General features: G+C 36.1%; 1 long non-coding RNA gene across 1 annotated transcript; it reads left to right on the plus strand.

Annotated features, from left to right (window-relative positions):
• The first annotated feature begins 10,750 nt into the window (after positions 1-10,750).
• Positions 10,751-19,744, plus strand: LOC133464439 (uncharacterized). Its single transcript, XR_009784481.1, has 3 exons — positions 10,751-10,959; positions 19,389-19,439; positions 19,693-19,744. It is a non-coding gene; the product is annotated as an uncharacterized LOC133464439 (long non-coding RNA).
• The last annotated feature ends 1,660 nt before the right edge of the window (positions 19,745-21,404 follow it).

Here is a 21,404-nt window from a genome sequence, read left to right on the forward strand (position 1 = left end):
AGTAAAGCTAAAAAACAAGTCAGAAATCAGGGAGTGGTTCTGGAATCAGACCTGAATTTTACCAGCCACATTAAGACAGTAGTGAAGTCAACTTATTATCACCTAAAGAACATATCGAGGATTAAAGGACTGATGTCTCAGCAGGACTTTAAAAAAATGTGCCTATGCATTTATCTTCAGTAGACTGGACTATTGTAACACTGTTCTCATGGCTAAAAAAATCCATCAAAAAGCTGCAGTTAGTCCAGAACGCCGCTGCCCGAGTCCTCACTAAGATCAAGAGACTGGACCATATAACTTCCTGTCTGTCACAGGATAGATGTTAAAATCCTGCTGTTGGTTTATAAATCTCTGAATGGTCTCAGACCAAAATACATCTCTGATCTCCTGGTCTATTCTGAACCAACCAGAACCCTCAGGTCGTCAGGGTCACGCCTACTTTCTGCATCCAGAGTTAGAAGCAAACACGGTGAGGTGGCGTTCAGCTTTGATGCTCCTCACCTGTGGAACAATATCCCAGAATGCATCAGGGCTGCTTAAACTCTCATTTGCTTTAAGTCAAGCCTGAAAACAATTTATTTACTGTTGCATTTCAGTAATCCACCATAATGCACTGCAACCTTTACATTTCTTGCATATCATTTGCTTTATTTTCTTTAACTTATATCTGCATTTAATTTCTGCACCTAAACTATTTTACTTTTTAATGCATTTTTCATATTTTTATGTAAATTAATTTGAATAGTCTTGTACATGAAATGTGCTATACACAGTACTGGAGTTGAGGGGGGATGAGGGAATAAAAACGGTCAAAATCATCCCCCCTGTAAAACTGCCATCCCCCCTTTCCATCCCTTATGTCATTTCATCAATGAATGTGGTTTTACTGCTATTTCAACATTTAGAGTCATCACCAGAAAAATAACACCAGAAAAATAACTTATTTGACCATTTTCACCTGTTTCATGTCAATTTTCACTTGAAATAAGCAGGAAAATCTGCCAGTGGGACAAGATTTATTTTCTCATTACAAGCAAAAAAGTCTTGTTCCACTGGCAGATTTTTCTACTTATTTCAAGTGAAAATCTACTTGAAACAGGTGAAAATCGTTGTTTTTTTCCAGTGATGAGTCTTGTTTTAAGTGTAATGAGATTTATTTACTAAAATGAGACATTTTAACTAGAAATAAGACAAATATTCTTGTTAAGATTTAAAGTTTTTGCAGTGATCCATTTTACTTATCCTGTGAAGGACAGAGTCATATTGATAAGTTCAGAAAACTGTTTTTTATTGTTGTGTTTTGATGTATTTGATGTAAGCCCAGTGGATATTTAAAGCTTACAGAAGGCTGCATTTAACTGCTGCTATGTCATTCCTGCAGTATTTCTGCAGGTGTTTTGGTCACTGCTATTATTTGTAATATATTATATTATTTGTAATCAGCACAAATTATCTGTCCCTGATATGATAAAATCCACCATCCCCCCTGATTTCTTTTTACAACTCGAGTACTGGCTATACACATACATTTACCTTGCCTTGCCTTTAGTATCATCTTGATGAGAAATACAAGACCATTTCTGAAAAACATGCCATCTCACCTGTACATTAATGTCAGTTTTGATGTTTCCTCTGCAGATGAGCAGGCTGCCCATTACCACCAGAGATGCAGGATTTAGAGCACTGATAACAAGTCTAATGGTCCTTTTCCTTTTTTGTCTCAGTGTCCATGGTTTCTAAACATAATTCAAACATAAGTTCATCTGACAACAGCACAGTTTTCCACACAGCTCATTTTAAATGAGCTCTGGCTCAGAGAACAGTATCTAGACTATGTATGTGTATGTATGTGTGTATGTATATATATACAGTGTATATGTGTATGTATATATATATATAATATATATATATATATATATATTTTTTATTTTAGACAAAGGGGTGAGAGCTAATAAGCTATGCTTCTTCTCACTCCTTTTCGAATATGTCATTTATTTTCGGTTTTTCTATGCTTTATTATTTTGCTTCCTGGCATATTCGGAATAAACAGTACAAACAAACACGGCAGTGTTTCTGGATCACCTTGACATTTGGTTGATCGTTGTGTTGGACATTTTTTCGGTGTGGCTGAGATCATTCTCATGTTTCATTGAGTCATTTGGGCCAATTTCTAACTGTCAGATATAATTGTGGGTTCATAGTTGATTCAGTGACTTCAAGGGTCCCAGGTCCTGTAGCTGCAAAACCAGACTGGACTAAACTGGATAACCAATCTGTCTTAGCCATCCCTTAAATTTGGATTTGATTGGTTGCACTGGTGAAATTACATGGAGAGTACTGTATGCACATCAAAAACAATCAAACATCCGCACATCAGTATTATCATAGCACACTGAAGTAGGTCGCTAACACAATTCTGGCCTCTTGATATATATATATATATATATATATATATATATATATATATATATATATATATATATATATATATATATATATATATATATATATACATATATCTATACGCAGTACTTGAGTTGTAAAAAAAAATCAGGGGGGATGGTGGATTTTATCATATAGGGACAGATAATTTGTGCTGATTACAAATAATATAATATATTACAAATAATAGCAGTGACCAAAACACCTGCAGAAATACTGCAGGAATGACATAGCAGCAGTTAAATGCAGCCTTCTGTAAGCTTTAAATATCCACTGGGCTTACATAAAATACATCAAAACACAACAATAAAAACACTTTTCTGAACTTATCAATATGACTCTGTCCTTCACAGGATAAATAAAATGGATCACTGCAAAAACTCAAAATGTTAACAAGAATAGTTGTCTTATTTCTAGTTAAAATGTCTCATTTTAGTAAAAAATCTCATTACACTTAAAACAAGACTCATCACTGGAAAAAAAAACTATTTTCACCTGTTTCAAGTAGATTTTCACTTGAAATAAGTAGAAAAATCTGCCAGTGGAACAATACTTTTTTGCTTGTAATAATAATAAGATAAATCTTGACCCACTGACAGATTTTTCTACTTATTTCAAGTGAAAATGTACTTGAAACAGGTGAAAATTGTCAAATAAGTTATTTTTCTGGTGTTATTTTTCTGGTGATGACTCTAAATGTTGAAATAGCAGTAAAACCACATTCATTGATGAAATGAGGATGGAAATGGGGGATGGCACTTTTAACAGGGGGGATGATTTTGACCGTTTTTATTTCAGGGGGGGATGCCATCCCCCCTCATCCCCCCTCATCCCCCCTCATCCCCCCTCAACTCCAGTACTGTCTATACGTATTTATTTATTTTTCCATTTGCGTGCTAAATTTGGTGGAACAGCCTATTTATGGCCAACATGCATCCACTTTTCTTCCTTTTTTTTACTTGCTGTATCCTACCCATGGCCACTAGGGGGATGGAGCCCATGCCAGTTTTTATTGGGCCTGAGTGGGGGGTTCATACCCTGACAGTTCACCAGGCCATCAGGGTAACACACATGAAGCAAACAACCAAACTCACAATCCCTAGTATAGACGACTAACAACCACCAATCAAGAAAATCTGTTTCATGCGTTTGAGGAAGCAAGAATACCTACAGAAAACCCGTACGAAAGCACCAGGAAAACATGTATAGTACCATTTCATACCAGTGTGTAGTTTTATCCAGCTTACAGCTGCAATTGTCATGTAAGTGCATGCAATAAAAAGTGGCAGACTCACAGTGACTTTAATACTTTAAAGTGCTGATTCTTCTGCTGCAAACAAACAATATTCTAACAACATTTAAAATCTGAACTCAATGTGTGATGTCAAGTCAAGAAGCACAACCATTGCAATGCTTTTAACTGTACTGTGTACGCAGTCGTGTCAGCATATTCTGGATGTTATCACACTGTAAGAAAAGCCCTTAGAAATTACCGTAAAAATCTGTGAAATAGCAACGGTGAAGGACGTTAAATGTTACAGGTGAAAATCTTTGTTGACAATGTGTCAGAGTTTGTCTGTCTAACGTGTAATAACTCATTTAATGAAGACATTACTCAAAGAATTCAATGATAGTACGTAGATGTTTATTTCACAACAAAACACCGCTGTTAATACTACAAAATATGTTACACAACACACAATCTTTGAATAAAATAAGCGGAAAAATTCAGTCAAATTACTGTTTTATGGAACATTTGTACATATGTTTTGGGAATGTGATCTTTTAATAAGTTTCTGGAAATCAATTCATTCCTTCACACAATCAGTATTAGAAATTAATTTTGAGTTAAGCTCCAATTTGTATTTATTAAATGACACACTGGATCTTCAGTTAGACCGGAAAAAAAGCAGGATACTAATTATGATCACATACTTCGCTAAGAAATGCATACTTTTACTTTGGAAAGATGATTCTCCTCCAACTTTCAAGTTTTTTTTGGATCAAATTTCAGTTTTATTTTACGATTGGAAAAATTAACCTTAGAAAAATACAACCGTGCTCATATTTTTCAAGAATTTTGGTTTCCATTATTCTCAAAACTGGATAATTTTTCCAAAGGGGACCAATGAGTATCTTTATTTTCGAACTTGTGCCTTATATGTATGTATGTTTGTATGTATGTATGGATATATATATAGTTTGATATCGCTGTTGCTGCCATTATATATTCTTTTATTTATTTATTTATTTTTTTTTTTTAAATATTTATTTAATTTTGTTCTCCCTTAATGTATTTTTTTTTTTTTTTCCTAGGGTAATTATGGGGAGGGTAGGAATGTGGGATGTGAAAATTATTGTGAAATAAAAAGATATTAAAAAAAAAAAAATTACTGTCTTATACTTAAGACTTACTTAATTACTTATAATGAGGCTTTTACCGATTAATAATGCCTCTATTTTGATGTTTTCCAGTTAAATTTAATGGGATTAGATGTAAATAAGCAATGGCTGCACGTAAATTGTACAGGAGAAAATAGCTTTAATGAAGGCATAGTCATGCTAATTTGGCTGAAAATGGAAGTTGAATTTACCAGTTTTGTACGTAAATTGTATAATGTTATTTTGTAAAGGATTACAGTTTAAAATTGTAAAATTCACAGGTTGTTCTGTAATGTGTTTTACAATCCGCTGTATCTTTTACAGTATTATTCTGGCAACCACAGCTGCCAGTTTTTTTCCGTAAAAACAACGTTTTTTTTCTTACAGTGCACATATTATTTTTTCTCTATAAGATCCACAGAAATATCTCAGCTGCACATGATTGAAGATTCAACCTACATAAATGATGATTATAAACCAATGACCAAGATACACACACACACACACACACACACACGCACACAAAAACAAACATCCACCAAGAGAGGGCTCACAGACAGATCCATCCATCCATGTCCATATACTGTATTTTAGTTTGTTGTCATTAGTGCTGGGCGGTATGACCAAAAGTTTATATCACGGTATTTTTCAAAATTATATCGGTTTCACGGTATATCACGGTATTTCTGTTTTTTTCATGCTCAATTGGGTGTTAACCACATTTTCTAATGATTTGGAAAGGAATTGCTGCAGTAAATTGGCTTAGATTGGCCTATTTTAACAATACCGAACATGGTTCTTCGCAGTTTTCCATTTATTTTGCCAATTTTTTCACTATTGCATAAATCAAATAAATTTGATTTAGGCATGCTTATCAAAGAAAAAAATATTTTACAAAATTACAAGGTAGAAAATATTTATTGAACATAAAAAACTGAACATTTTTTAATTTCCCAGCATTATGTTGTTTTGGTTCCACCTCCTGGTGAATGTTAGGTAAAATTCTTATGTGGTTACTTTTTGGATGGCCAACGATTTATGTTTGTGGTGCGCAGCAGTTACGGGAGCGGCCAGTCTATTTCCTTATATTACAACACTGTTATTAATTGTTCGTTTTTTTTCCCACTTATTCCCCCGAACACCGAAAGTGTTTTTTTGCTATTTTCGGCCGAACAATTTCGGTTACCGAACAATCGGTGCACACTACTGCTAAACAGTCCCCTCAGCGCCGCGCGGCGTTCCCAATGTTGTGTACGCTACTGTACATACTCACAGGTATTACGGTATATGAAAAATTCATATCATAAGAAAAATAAACACTGGTATTCGGTATGAACCGGTATACCGCCCAGCACTAGTTGTCATATTATGCTTTAGTACTGAATACGCGTGTGCAGTACAGGCGGTCTTTATTGTTTTTCCTCCATGTTAGCTGACAGGGTTAACTGGAACAGTGGAGCAGCAGTTGAGCTGCATGTTCTATGTTGACCCGTAAAACAGTTGTGTATTCAGGTCTATGTAAAAAAAAAAAGGGGAAAAAAAGGAAAAAAAAGAAGGGTTTTGTCTGTATGAGCAGGAAAACTCTGTCCATTGTGAGATTTTTGTATATATCTCTCTGCTTCTCTGTCTATTGTGAAGTTGCCCAGGAGTGTGTAGGTTGCTTTTGTTGCCTCCTGCACTGTGCCTTTCTGGTCATTGTATGCCTAAAACATTGTGATATATAATGTGAGGTATGCGTTTGAGCACTGTAAAACCCTGCGAACCCATGTGTGATGTAGAAAAGGTTCTGGATGTTTATTGTCCATAGGTTGGAAGTTCATGTCAGGTTATGAACCACACAGATGGATGAAAGAGACAAAATGTTCCTGTGGTCATTTAAAAGAAAGTAACTGCTTATTGTTTTAAATAGTAATATTTACACATCACACATTTACACAGCTGAAGTTATGACCCAGATAACAATATATGTTAAATCAATGTTGAATTATGGTCAAAAAGGTTGATTTTTGGTTAATGTCGACAATTGATGGTGGATCAACCATCAATCAATCATCCAATTCTAATGCCAATGTGTAATCAATGTTGAATCAACGTATTCTATTTGTCACGGATCAGGCTTCAACATGCATACAACATGGATTCAATGTTTCTGCCTAACCATATTTCAACGTTGATCAGATGTGTCAAGTAACAAAGTACTAATACTTAGTTACCTTACTTAAGTGGAAATTTTGGTTATCTATACTTCACTGGAGTAATTCTTTTTCAGACGACTTTTTACTTTTACTCCTTACATTTTCACGCAATTATCTGTACTTTTTACTCCTTACATTTTAAAAACAGCCTCGTTACTCTATTTCATTTGGGCCTTTAATAAAAACTATCCAGTTAAATTGCTCCATCCGGATAGAGTGAATTTGGTTGTGGTTGTTTCAGATGTTCTTGTCCAGTTTTGTTCTTACATCCGTTAACTCAGATTCCTGCAACTAAACTTGGATGTACATTCCAATAAAGGTTAGGATAAATGATAACATGCCTCTGAAGTTTGACTTTTTGCACCATTACAATACTTATAGACAACTAGTCATCATATCTCCTGCTCTCTGAAACACATGTTAATGCTCAATAGTACACATATATGCTTCTTTAATATATTTGCATTATACTAAGATGCATTCATTTTCAATGGCTTTTGTCCTTAATGGTTTTTTTCCCCCTTACATTACTTTTACTTTTATACTTTAAGTAGTTTTGAAACCAGTACTTTTATACTTTTACTCGAGTAAAAATCTTGAGTTGATACTTCAACTTCTACAGGAGTATTTTTAAACTCTAGTATCTATACTTTTACCTGAGTAATGAATGTGAATACTTTTGACACCTCTGATGTTGATTCACTCATATTTTCCTATCAGAGAAGTGATCTTACAAGATTTGACTGGAATTTTGGGGGTGACTTAGCCTCAAAATTAACTTAGAAGGACTTTCAAAAATTAAAAGACAAGCATACAACAAAGGATTTCTAAACTCTTAAGAAGAACTGATACAATAAGTCTACCAACTTAGAATAAACAGATCATTAAATATCTAATGTCCTTTAATCCTTTAAAATACAACATTTCTTGGTCAGCTTCTTATGAGGCCCTTGTTATACAGTATAACTGAAAATCTTTCAAGATTTTGTATTAGTACATAATTAATAGTAATACCTAATTTGAAAAAAGAATTAACGTGTACTGTGAAAAGGAAAATCTAAGATTTATGTGCAGAGTTTGGCTGACATATTCCAGCAACACGAGAGTGTGAAAAATAAAGAAAGGGGTTGTTATATGCTTTTATCTGGGGTTTTCCACGGGTTAGAATACGTGTTTAAAGTGGCATTATGAGGTTTTTATGAGCCACCCACTTGTGGTCTGCTCATTATTTGCCCATATGTCTTTCACTCTTTTAATATGCTACGTGCCCATTTTATGAGAACATTTGCAGCTGCGGAAATGAGACGCCATGTATATGACGTATTTGCAACACAAATACATAGAGTGATGTTTTAGCATCACTAGTTTTAGCACTAAGTGTCATTTGGGATAATTAGAAAAGGCAAGTTTGGGGTTAGGTCAAAGGTCACATTTATTTATTATTATTTACATATTTAGAAACAATAGAGTCGACCAAAGTGCTTACAAAATAGAAATATCAGTATAGTCCATTATCTGTCAATGTGTCAAGCTCTACTCTGAATCGAAGGCCAAAGAGAAGTAATCAATCAATCATCAATCAATCAATCATCAATCAATCAAATTTTATTTATATAGCACCTTTCATTCAGGTACATGAAATACAAGGTGCTTTGACATTTTGATTGAAAAATAAGCATAATAAACAAATAAATAAAAACTGGGAGACCAAGAAATAAAAACTGGGAGACCAATGCACCCTGACATACAATATAGAATATATAAAATTTATAAAAAGATAAAAGTTCAAGGATTAAGGCTAAAAAATAATCAGTCCACAACAATAAAAAATAATAAAAAACATTATAAGAGATAGATAAATAAATAAAACAGATACCTTTAAAAAATGTTAAACAGAATAAAACTATAAAATGTGATGCTACATAAAAGCCAGACCAAAGAGATGAGTTTTTAGTCTACGTTTAAAAATGTCCATATTTCCAGCTCCTCTCAGATAATGATGTAAAGATCAATTGTATTACGTAAGTACTTTTGAATTTGAATTGAACTGAATATGTTTTTAACCGTAATTTAATAGCTAAAGTCTGATTAGTGTGAATATGAAAAGGCAAGCCATTCCAGAGCTTTCCCCTCTATGTTTTAATCTTGAGGTGCATTTCCCTGACCAATGACACCCCAACATGTACCAAAAGATCTTTTGAGATGTGTCTCAACAAAAAAAAAAATAATGTCAGGAGCAGCACCTTAGTTTATTTAAACATATAAGCATCCTGCCTGTGCAAAGCAAACCAACCAAAGGAAACAAGATGAGAAATTCCACCCAAACACCTTTATGACACTTGTTAATAACAACAATGTCACTTGTCTCTTCTAAACCGCCAGCATCACATATTAAATTATTTAATCTTTGCATCTGACTGCTAGATGACATATTATCAGGGATTTCCACTGAGCTACCACATAAGACAACAATGTATGATTTTACACTTTGGAATACACCTGTCTATACATTATGACCAGTACTCGAGTTGTAAAAAAAAAAATCAGGGGGGATGGTGGATTTTATCATATGGGGACAGATAATTTGTACTGATTACAAATAATATTTATATATATATATATATATATATATATATATATATATATATATATATATATATATATATATATATATATATATATATATATATATATATATATATATAATAGCAGTGACCAAAACACCTGCAGAAATACTGCAGGAATGACATAGCAGCAGTTAAATGCAGCCTTCTGTAATCTTTAAATATCCACTGGGCTTACATCAAATACATCAAAACACAACTATAAAAAACTGTTTTCTGAACTTATCAATATGACTCTGTCCTTCACAGGATAAGTAAAATGGATCACTGCAAAAACTCAAAATCTTAACAAGAATATTTGTCTTATTTCTAGTTAAAATGTCTCATTTTAGTAAAAAAAATCTCATTACACTTAAAACAAGACTCATCACTGGAAAAAACAACAATTTCCACCTGTTTCACGTAGATTTTCACTTAAAATAAGTAGAAAAATCTGCATGTGGAACAAGATTTTTTTGCTTGTAATGAGAAGATAAATCTTGTCCCACTGGCAGATTTTCCTACTTATTTCAAGTGAAAATTTACTTGAAACAGGTGAAAATTGTCAAAAGTTATTTTTCTGGTGATGACTCTAAATGTTGAAATAGCAGTAAAACCACATTCATTGATGAAATGACATAAGGGATGGAAAGGAGGGATGGCAGTTTTACAGGGGGGATGATTTTGACCGTTTTTATTTCAGGAGGGATGCCATCCCCCCTCATCCCCCCTCAATTCGAGTACTGATTATGACTCCATGTACAGTATTATTTACATTTTCTTTCCAGTGACTGTCTGTAAGCTTTTCTGGAGCTGGTCTAACTGCCGACACTGTGCCTGTTTTTGTTGTGTGTGTTTTTTTTCTGGTCCTTTGTATATTCTTTACCAGGTTTCTCTGTCCTTTTTTCTCTTTCTCGTCCTACACTACCCAGATCCACCGAGAGCAAAGCCCCTATTCTATTGGCCTGTCTCCACTTTCCCTCTCAGCCTTCGCCATCTCGTGGGATCTGCGCACAAAGAGCGCGCAGCCAATCACAACGAGGCTCTCATAACCTCCAGCCAATGAGAACAAGCCTCTCATTTACATAGAGACCTCACCAGCCAATCAGGAGTCAGCACAGCGCAGGATTTTGACCCCTCTACCCAATGGCTGCAGGAGGCACAGAGTTTTGGGGAGTGCATATAATCAACATATTATCTGAGGTGCTTAGATATTGATCCAGTATTTCGAGGTAGTTCAAATTCATCACTTTTGGCCCCACGGGTTTGACCTCAATTTTTTCCCCGAGCTGTACGTGGACGAACATTTCCCCCTTGCTGAAATGCCGAAGAGAAAGGTGAGTTTGTCCGCTGCGCCCGGCGCACTCCTCCACTGTAGTTCAGCGCTGGCATCACAGCCAAATAGCGGTGCGCCTTTTTCCTGTGGCGACGTCGAGGCAGGTGAGGTGGATGCCAAAGTTTCAGGAAGCGGCTTTTTGCCCCGCAACCTTTTAAGGCGTTTTTTCCTCCTCTTTTTAAATTTTAAATTACACACAGGGAGAAGCTTATTTGAGCAACCCCCTTTTCCTTTTTTTTTTTTTCTTACACTATAAAACCCGCAAATGATCATGTCAATGGCCGTTCCTGTGCTCTCTGGATTTTCCTCTTCCTTGTCCACGGTGGGTTTCGCTGAATGTCACAACGCACTGGATGGATAGACGCGCAAATCTCTCAGGATAAATTTTTTTATTATTATTTTTTTTATCTTATACTTAATATTTCGTGATTGTGTTTATTCTAACACCGAGAAAAAAAAATGTGGCAACCTCTTTCTTTCTTTCTGTGCGCATTAATGGTATAGTGGGATGAACAGACCCGGTTCCAGACTGAAAAGAAAGAGAAAAAGAGACAGAATGAGGAGACAATTGGCGTTGTGTTTAAAAGGGGCCGTGGCTTTTATTTATCCAAACAGCATCCACACGTCGAGCTGGGGCGCTTTGTGCGACTGTGCGTGCGTGCGTGCGTGCACGGAGAGCTGGCTTTTCCAGCACCTAAAATCTGCCATTGTCTGCGCAGATTCTCCTTTGAGGACAGAGAATGGGGGGCCTCCAGGGGCGGAGGTCGCACACATGCAAATGATGCCAACCTGCAGGCTAAAAAATGTTAAAACAACATGTATTTCCCCCGGTGGTGGGGCTGCTTACCTGCAGCCCAATTATCCAGCTTTCACGACGCGATCCATCAAATTTAGCCCCGTTTTTTCAAGTTGATAACGGTGTCTGAATCAATATTTGCGTTTACGAGCAGCACGTCTTGGCCCTTAAACAAGATACCTCCATCAATAATATTGAAATCCCCACAGAGCTTCCAAAAACTGTAAATCAGCAGCAGTAAATAGAGAAATGAATATGGAAAGTGCGTCTGTAAGCAGTTATGGACTTGTGAGAGAGGATAATTAAAAGTAAATGAAAGGAAGGTTAAGCTTTCCAATTATTTTTACTAAAATGCAACATTATAAATTAATAGTATTACAATTACATCCCATTCACTGTTATTAGTTATCAGTATATATATACACACACATACACACACACACACACACACACACATATATATATATATATATATATATATATATATATATATATATATATATATATATATATATATATATATATATATATATATATATATATGTATATATATATTATATTTATAAACCTGTGAGTAGCTTTAAGTCATTGCAGTAAAATGACTGTTAGATGAATAAATCTGGCTGTATATATATATGTATATATATATATATATATATATATATATATATATATATATATATATATATATATATATATATATATATATATATATATATATATATAAACCTGTGAGTAACTTTAAGTCATTGCAGTACAAATACTGTTAGATAAATAAATCTAGCAAGTTCAGGGTTTCCGTTCATAGCAATACGGATCTTAGATAAAAAAAAAAGTGAAATCTTAAGTGAAATTAAATAGGAAATACTGATTATTTGCTCACACATATATATATTGCTACCACAGTCTTCTTTATACAAATTGCACTCATAATCCGATCCATCAATCCATTATCTATACCTGCTTATTCCTCTTCGGGGTCACGGGAGCGCTCATAATTATTTATATAAAAAAAACAAAAACCTTTCTCCCTTGTCATGTGATAACTGTATGGACTGTCACATGTAAGGATGTTTTATAAACTTTAATATGACACAGGTACTGCAGCCTCTGCTATAACTGTGACATGATGTTCAGTTTCTCTTCTTTAGCGATGAAAGTTAACACTTAAAATCAAAACATTTAGCTTTGTATTGTTGCATAGATCAGATGCTGTTTGCTTCATAACAAGTACACGGTGCTATGTTACAGGTTAACGTGGCAACGTGAATATAAATCAAAGCTCTCGTGCAGGCGTAGGTCCTGGGATGACACATGGGATACATTACTAGTGTTTTCTTTTCTTTTTACAAATAAAGCTAAACAATAGTAATTATTACAAGAGGACATCCTGACTTGTTTGACTTTACGCGGGGTAGATGTTGACTTTATTCTGCCTATTTTAAATTCACATAAAACTTGATAAGGTGGACCGGTGTATATGTTGGTCATCAGCTGGATGTTTAACTTTTCAACTTATTTTAAAGTTTTGGTGACAGCAGCTTTTGCTAACCAAGCAAATTTAACAGCGATCAAGCGTACGTTCCCACTACCGGGCTGAAATGAACTGTATCTGATTCTTACTGTTGACGTGACCTACGTCTGACTCGCTTCAAATATTACTGCGTTCACACAGCAGGCTGAAGTACCCAAGCCAGTTTTATTGCCCCCATGGGACCCAGATCTGTATTATTTTTGACGGCATGAACAGCGAAGACACATGAGAAATGATCCGTTGAGATATTTTCAGATTTTATCTCCCTTCAAATGTGGTTCTGATATGATTTTTTAAAATTAAAATGCGACAACTTTTACGTCGTCCTTAGTCGACATTCGTCATTATCACGCGCCAGGAAGAGGGTGACACTTCTTCACACAGACTACGTTTACATGCAGTCAAAATTCTGGTTATTGCTAATATTCCGGTTACTGAAACATTCGGAATATTCAGTTTACATGGTAATTAATCATTCGGGATATCTGGATCAAACCAGTGACGCACGGAGAACATCATGACGCAATTCCCGTCATTTCCGCTACTTCTTCCTGGATCCAAATTCAAAACAAATGCTGCTTCGCACAACTTCTTGTACATCTTGCTACAAATGCCAAAATGTTCATATCCTTCATTACATTTATGAAGTGATTAGTCTCCTCCTCACTCCAAAAGTGTGGCGTGGTCTTGCGTTTCTCCGTGTTTATAAGAACTTCCTGGACTCAAAAGACCAAGATTCCTTGCGAACAGAGCATGCGCAGAAAACGGGTTTTAAAAGGAGTAACCCAGGGCTCATATTTGGGTTTTTAAAAACCCAAATATGAGCAAATTCAGGTTATTCAAAGGGGTTATTGGTGTTTACATGGCCGTGCAAATTTGGGTTATTGCCAATATTCGGGTTTTAAAAGGGTTATTGACTGCATGTAAATGCAGTCACAGTTTCCATCGTCCAGACCAATGTTTGCCGCAATTCCTCTTTTCAGTGGAGAGCCACATGGCTATCTCTGAGTAAAGCTATCTTTGCAGCGGGGAGTTGATGTTTCGTATAGATTAATACAATTCCATATTTCTTCAATAAGTCACTCATCAGTCTGCTCCATTTCTCCCGCTGTCCGTTTGGAAAACAGCGGGAAAGTAGAAGTCGCCAGAAATACGTAGAGAGAAATTCAATGCTACCAAGTGGACCAATCGCTTTTCTTGTGGTGGTCGTAAATGCAACGCTTAGTTTAGGGATGGGCGGTATGGACTAAAAAATGTATCACGATAATTTCTGGCATTTATCCCGATAACGATAGAAATGACGATAAAAAAAATACCAATTCAACTCCACCTTTTTAAGTAGTGATGCACCGAAATGAAAATTTGTGGCCAAGACCGAAACCGAAAATAATAATAAACACTTGGCCGAATACCGAACAATACCGAACATGGTTCTTCAGCAGTTTTTCATTTATTTTGCCAATTTTTTCACCATTGCATAAATCAGATACATTTGATTTAGGCATGCTTTTCAAAGAAAAAAATCTTTTACAAAATTACAAGGTAGAAAATATTTATTGAACATAAAAAAATGAACATTTTTTAATTTCCCAGCATTATGTTGTTTTGGTTCCACCTCCTGGTGAATGTTAGGTAAAATTCTTATGGGGTTAGTTTTTGGTTGGCCAACGATTTATGTTTGTGGTGCGCAACGTTACGGGACAGAGCGGCCAGTCCATTTCCTTATTTTACAACGCCGTTATTAATTGTTCGGTTTTTTTCCCCACTTATTCCACCGAACACCGAAAGTGTTTTTTTGCCATTTTCGGCCGAACAATTTCGGTTACCGAACAATCGGTGCATCACTATTTTTAAGTATAAATCTATCACCACATTCAGTCTTTGGAGCCCCCAAAACACTGCTCTAAAAGATACTAAATGCTACTAAACTACACCAATTATTACGTTATATATAATAATATGTAATGTAAAATATATATATAAATTACTTGTATTGCCATCCTTTGCACCCACTGTTTTTTGCAGACTCTGCATATAATATAATAGATGATGTTAGTTTGCACCTCGTCACTGTTTTCAAATCCAAACCAGTTCCAGATAACGGAGCTGGAGCCTCGTTTAACAACGAGCTCCTCGCTCTCAGATCCCCCTTCCGCCATGTTTGTTACACAAAAACGTCATCAACGGGAATTTATCGTTTTTACCGAGAAATGACAAATTCTTACCGTGGGGAATTTTTTGGACGGTATATATCGTGAACGGTAAATATCGCCCATTCCTAGCGTAGTTACAGTAAGAGAGGTCGCTACGCCGTAGCTTTGACACAGAAGCATCACTCGGGCTTAAGATATTGCACATGTGCATTAAAATTAGGGCCTTGAAGAGTTTTACAGTAGAGTCTGACTCTAGGTGGGGGAAAAATCAGCCATGGAAGAAGATGGTAATGGAGTGTAAGGCTGGTAGTGTAACTGTACACCCCACACAGCAGCGTCCCTGCTCACGCCTGACAGGTGCTGCTCCTGGCAGGGCTTCATCTTCCCATAAACAACCATTAAATGTCTCCGTGCTCTCTCTACGAAGGATTTTGAATAGATAGAGAGATAGATATAGATATGTGTCCATGGGACATGATTAACTTCTAATGAGAGCAAATGCTCCTTTATTATTGCATGCTAAGGACATTTCAGACAGTAGGACAAGCAGTTAACATCACTGCATTGATCTTTTCATGTGCAGTTAGGTTTATTCTCTTACTGTGGGCATTTCTCAGAAAGCATGCAGAACTTGGTGGGAAAAATCAATCTTTTTTGATATTTTCATGTGTAACGGGGAAAGTCTTCTTTAAGGAGCTAAATGTCCAGAATAACCCTTGTGATCGCTTTTTATTCCAAACTGTTTGTATCTTACCTCAGTTAACTCTCCCGCTTTAATATAGTTTCATAAATAGTTTTTTTGTTGCCGGCACATGTACCTGGCACACATGGGTGCAGCTTCAGAGGGTTGGCACATTCGTACGAACCTGACACTTGTAGTTTAATGTGAACAGACAGATCAGATCTTCACCAAATCAGCGTTGTATCAGAACTGGACGACAGGATTATTTATTATTTTTAATCAAAAAAAAAGAATGAACACAGAATCCCAAACAGATCATATATAAACAAATCATTTTCATTTTTGAATCAATTCTGAAAAGTAAAAAAGAAAAAAAAAGAATCTCCATCATTATGTGGTTTTTGTTTTTTAAAACTCCATTTTAACATCCTTAATTAAGAGTATCAAATAGCTCGTACAAGGCGTGTTGACATTAGCGGGGGTCCTGGGTAAAGCCGCCAGACAGGAACTTCTAACAGGAAGAACCATCGCCGGAACCAGTAATGCTACTGACCACGTGACACTAGGGATGGGCGGTATGGACTAAAAAATTTATCACGATAATTTCTGGTATTTATCCCGATAACGATAAAAATTACGATACCTCCACCTTTTCAACTATAAATCTATCTCGCTCTCAGATCCGCCATGTTTGTTACACAAAAAACCTCATCAACGGGAATTTATCTTTCTTTCTTTCTTTCTTTCTTTCTTTCTTTCTTTCTTTCTTTCTTTCTTTCTTTCTTTCTTTCTTTCTTTCTTTCTTTCTTTCTTTCTTTCTTTCTTTCTTTCTTTCTTTCTTTCTTTCAGGCTCATTTCCTTCCTTCCTTCCTTCCTTCCTTCCTTCCTTCCTTCCTTTTTCCCTTCCTTCTTTCTTTCCTCCTGCTCTCTCCTTCCTTCTTCCCTTCTTCTTTTCTCCCTTCCTTCCTCCTTTCCTTGTTTTCTCCCTTCCTTCTCCCCTTTCCTTCCTCCTTTCTTTGTTTCCTTGTTTCCTTCCTTCCTTCCTTGTTTCCTTCCTTCCTTCCTTCCTTCCTTCCTTCCTTCCTTCCTTCCTTCCTTCCTTCCTTTTTCCCTTCCTTCCTTCTTTCCTCCTGCTCTCTCCTTCCTTCTTCCCTTCTTCTTTTCTCCCTTCCTTCATCCTTTCCTTGTTTCCTTCCTTCCTTCCTTCCTTCCTTCCTTCCTTCCTTCCTTCCTCCTTCCTTCCTTCCTTCCTTCCTTCTTCCTTCCTTCCTTCCTTCCTTCCTTCCTTCCTTCCTTCCTTCCTTCCTTCCTTCCTTCCTTCCTTCACGTACATTGTGCGTGGATTTAACACAGAACCATAAATCAGCTTTACACAAAAACGTCATCAACGGGAATTTATTTTTTTACCGCGAGATGACAAATTCTTATCGTGAGGAATTTTTTTGGCGGTATATCATGAACGGTAAAATATCGCCCATTCCTACCGCCAGGTAGTTCCTCTAAATCGAGTACCCCTCCTACTACAGGAACCTTATCGAAGGTTCCTGGGGGTACTTTTGCAGGGCGAATCGATCGGCTCCTGAAAAACTTCCAAGAACCCCCGCTAATGGAAAAAAACACCTAAAGCTCCCAAAAATAACGTCTGCTATTTTTATTATCCTCGTAAAAGAGTGTAACCGCCTATTGAGCTGCACAACTTAAAACATAAGCACAAGGGTCGGGTTCATCCCAACGTTTTATTCGTTGTGAATAAATACATTTCACAATCAGTTAATAACTTTTGGATTGAGACGTTGGTCATCAAAATGCAACAGAAAGAGTACAACAATCCTGTTATAATTTCCAGAGCCTCCTTTTACCCTAACACTGCTGGGATCCGCTCCAGCAGGTCTCCATCACCCTAAATAGGAAGAAGCAGGAATAGATGAGTTTCCTTACGGGAATACCAAACTGGTGGTTCCTGCCAGGCCTGCAGTGCTTCATCCAAAGGGCCTGAATCTAGGGCTGGGGATCGATTCAAATGTCAAGAATCAATTCGATTCCGATTCTTAAGATTCAGAATCGATTATCAAGATTTGATTCGATTCTGATATTGATTTGGGTTACTGTTAATAAAACTGTTTTTTGAGTTGTTGCATGAATTATATGACTGTAGTTCTGCAAAATATTACTACTAATATTATATTGAGATTCAACAGCAAGTATTGCAGCTAATGATGCTGTAAGGACCAATCAGCTCCCAGAATGCTGATAGAACTGCTTTCAGAAACATGTGGGTCAGAATTACCAAACAGATCCAGGGAGGAAACAGAGACGTATGAAATCGGTTTTATTTTTTCCCACATTCCATTTTTATTAGTGATGTTTATTAGTTTATTAGTGATTGTTCGGTAACCGAAATTGTTCGGCTGAAAATGGCAAAAAAACACTTTCGGTGTTCGGTGGAATAAGTGGGAAAAAACCGAACAATTAATAACGGCGTTGTAATATAAGGAAATAGACTGGCCGGTCCTGTACCAGTTGCACCACAAACATAAATCGTTGGACATTGGCCAACCAAAAAGTAACCACATAAGAATTTTACCTAACATTCACCAGGAGGTGGAACCAAAACAACATAATGCTGGGAAATTCAAAAATGTTTTTTTATGTTCAATAAATATTTTCTAACTTGTAATTTTGTAAAAGATTTTTTCTTTGAAAAGCATGTCTAAATCAAATTTATTTGATTCATGCAATGGTGAAAAAATTGGCAAAATAAATGAAAACTGCGAAGAACCATGTTCGGATTGTTGGGTATTCGGCCAAGTGTTTATTATTATTTCGGTTTCAGTTTCGGCCACAAATTTTCATTTCGGTGCATCACTAGTTTTTATTTGTCCCATTTTTGGTCTATTTTGGTTTTTAATTTTTGATTTTGGTTTTTAGCATTTTTTGCAAATGTAACCCCAAGACAGTATATAAAGTAATGAAATATACACGATTTATTCAATTATAACCTAACACTTTAATGTTTTCATACCTTTAAACATATTTAAAGGCAAAAAAAATAAATAAAAAAAATGTATCTTTAGACATATGAATCGATTTTTAGGAATTAATATGAGAATCGATTTAGAATTTGGAAATCGATTTTTTCAACACAGGCCTACCTGAATCGCTGAGTACTCGGCTTTGGCATTCACGATCAACAGATCAACAGATCTCCAGATCCACGATAACTGATTTAAAAAGTGAGAAAACCTTCCTGTTTCATTTCTTCTAGTCTCCAGAGGGTCCAGAGGGCAAGGAAGCCCCCAAAGTGACGAAGCAAGAGGTACATGTTTCGTGTGTGTGCGTGTGTGTTGTGTGTAAGTGAGTGCTAACATCGTGTGTGTGTGTTTTGATTTGGTACTGACAGAGTGTGCATTTGAGTGAGAGAACAGGCACATGAGGGGGTTAATCATTCTTAGCAGTCACCAAGTAAATCAGCTCAAGATCAGCCCACAAAGGTGCAACTGATATCTCTCTCTCTCTGTCGCCATCTCTCTATCTCTCTCTCTCTTGTTGACCATCCTTTGCTCCGGCAGCCCACCAGAAGGTCAGAGAGGTTGTCAGCGGTAAGTTTCCTGTCCTCACTACTGTCACTGTCCTCACCTTCCTCTCCCGGCCCCCTCTCATTGTAGCGCTTCATTACCGCGGCTCAGACCGAAGTCCTCTCCCCCGTTTATGGGTTTGATCAGAGCAATCAGTGCTCCCAAACTCCATCAACGCGGTGTCAGAGGATTGGGTCTGGCTTGGCATGCATGTCTTTTTTCTCTGTTGTCTTGGTCCAGTTCGGACTGGTCTGGGTGAGATCAACACCTCGTTGATCTGCAGAGCTGCCTGATGCTGAGATGTGCAGTTTGCACGTGATTAGGAATGGGCGATATTTTACCGTTCACGATAAACCGTCAAAAAATTCCCCACGGTAAGAATTTGTATCTCATGGTAAAAACGATAAATTCCCGTTGATGACGTTTTTTTTGTAAAGCTGATTTATGGAAGGAAGGAAGGAAGGAATGAGCCAGAAATAAAGAAAGAAAGATAGATAGATATGAGCCAGAAGGAAAGAAAGAAAGAAAGAAAGAAATGAGCCAGAAAGAAAGAAATGAGCCTGAAAAAAAGAAAGAAAGAAAGAAATAAAGAAATGAGCCTGAAAAAAAGAAAGAAAGAAAGAAAGAAAGCAAGAAAGAAAGAAAGAAATGAGCCTGAAAAAAGAAATGAGCCAGAAAGAAAGAAAGAAAGAAAGAAATGAGCCTGAAAGAAAGAAAGAAAGAAAGAAAGAAATGAGCGTGAAAAAAAGAAAGAAAGAAAAAAAAGCAAGAAAGAAAGAAAGAAAGAAAGAAATGAGCCTGAAGAAAGAAAGAAAGAAAGAAATGAGCTGAAAGAAAGAAATGAGCCAGAAAGAAAGAAAGAAGAAAGAAAGAAAGAAAGAAAGAAAGAAAGAAAGAAATGAGCCAGAAAGAAAGAAAGAAAGAAAGAAATGAGCCAGAAAGAAAGAAAGAAAGAAAGAAAGAAATGAGCCTGAAAGAAAGAAAGAAAGAAAGAAAGAAAGAAAGAAAGAAAGAAAGAAAGAAATGAGCCAGAAAGAAAGAAAGAAAGAAAGAAAGAAAGAAAGAAAGAAAGAAAGAAATGAGCCAGAAAGAAAGAAAGAAAGAAAGAAAGAAAGAAAGAAAGAAAGAAAGAAATGAGCCAGAAAGAAAGAAAGAAAGAAAGAAAGAAAGAAAGAAGAGGAAGAAAGAAAGAAAGAAAGAAAGAAAGAAAGAAAGAAAGAAAGGAAAGAAAGAAAGAAATGAGCCAGAAAGAAAGAAAGAAAGAAAGAAAGAAAGAAAGGAAGAAAGGAAGAAAGAAAGAAAGAAAGAAAGGAAGGAAGAAAGGAATAAAGAAAGATAAATTCCCGTTGATGACGTTTTTGTGTAACAAACATGGCGGATCTGAGAGCGAGATAGATTTATAGTTGAAAAGATGGAGTTGAATTGTTTTTTTTTTTTATCGTCATTTTTATCGTTATCGGGATAAATGCCAGAAATGATCGTGATATATATTTTTTAGTCCATACCGCCCATCCCTACACGTGATTGATTTTTGTAAGTCATTTTGTCATATTGGTTAAGAACCAAAGCAGTTTGACGATTTGAAAGATGATAAATATATTTGAAGCACCCTTAGTTTTTATCAAAACCAGTGAAAATACTCAAAATACCTTTCAGGTGTTATCATGCAGCTCTGCAACACAGACCACAAGTTTCTATATGTGTTG

The sequence above is a fragment of the Cololabis saira genome, chromosome 18, assembly GCF_033807715.1.
Source record: "Cololabis saira isolate AMF1-May2022 chromosome 18, fColSai1.1, whole genome shotgun sequence".
NCBI classification, from domain to species: Eukaryota; Metazoa; Chordata; class Actinopteri; order Beloniformes; family Belonidae; genus Cololabis; species Cololabis saira.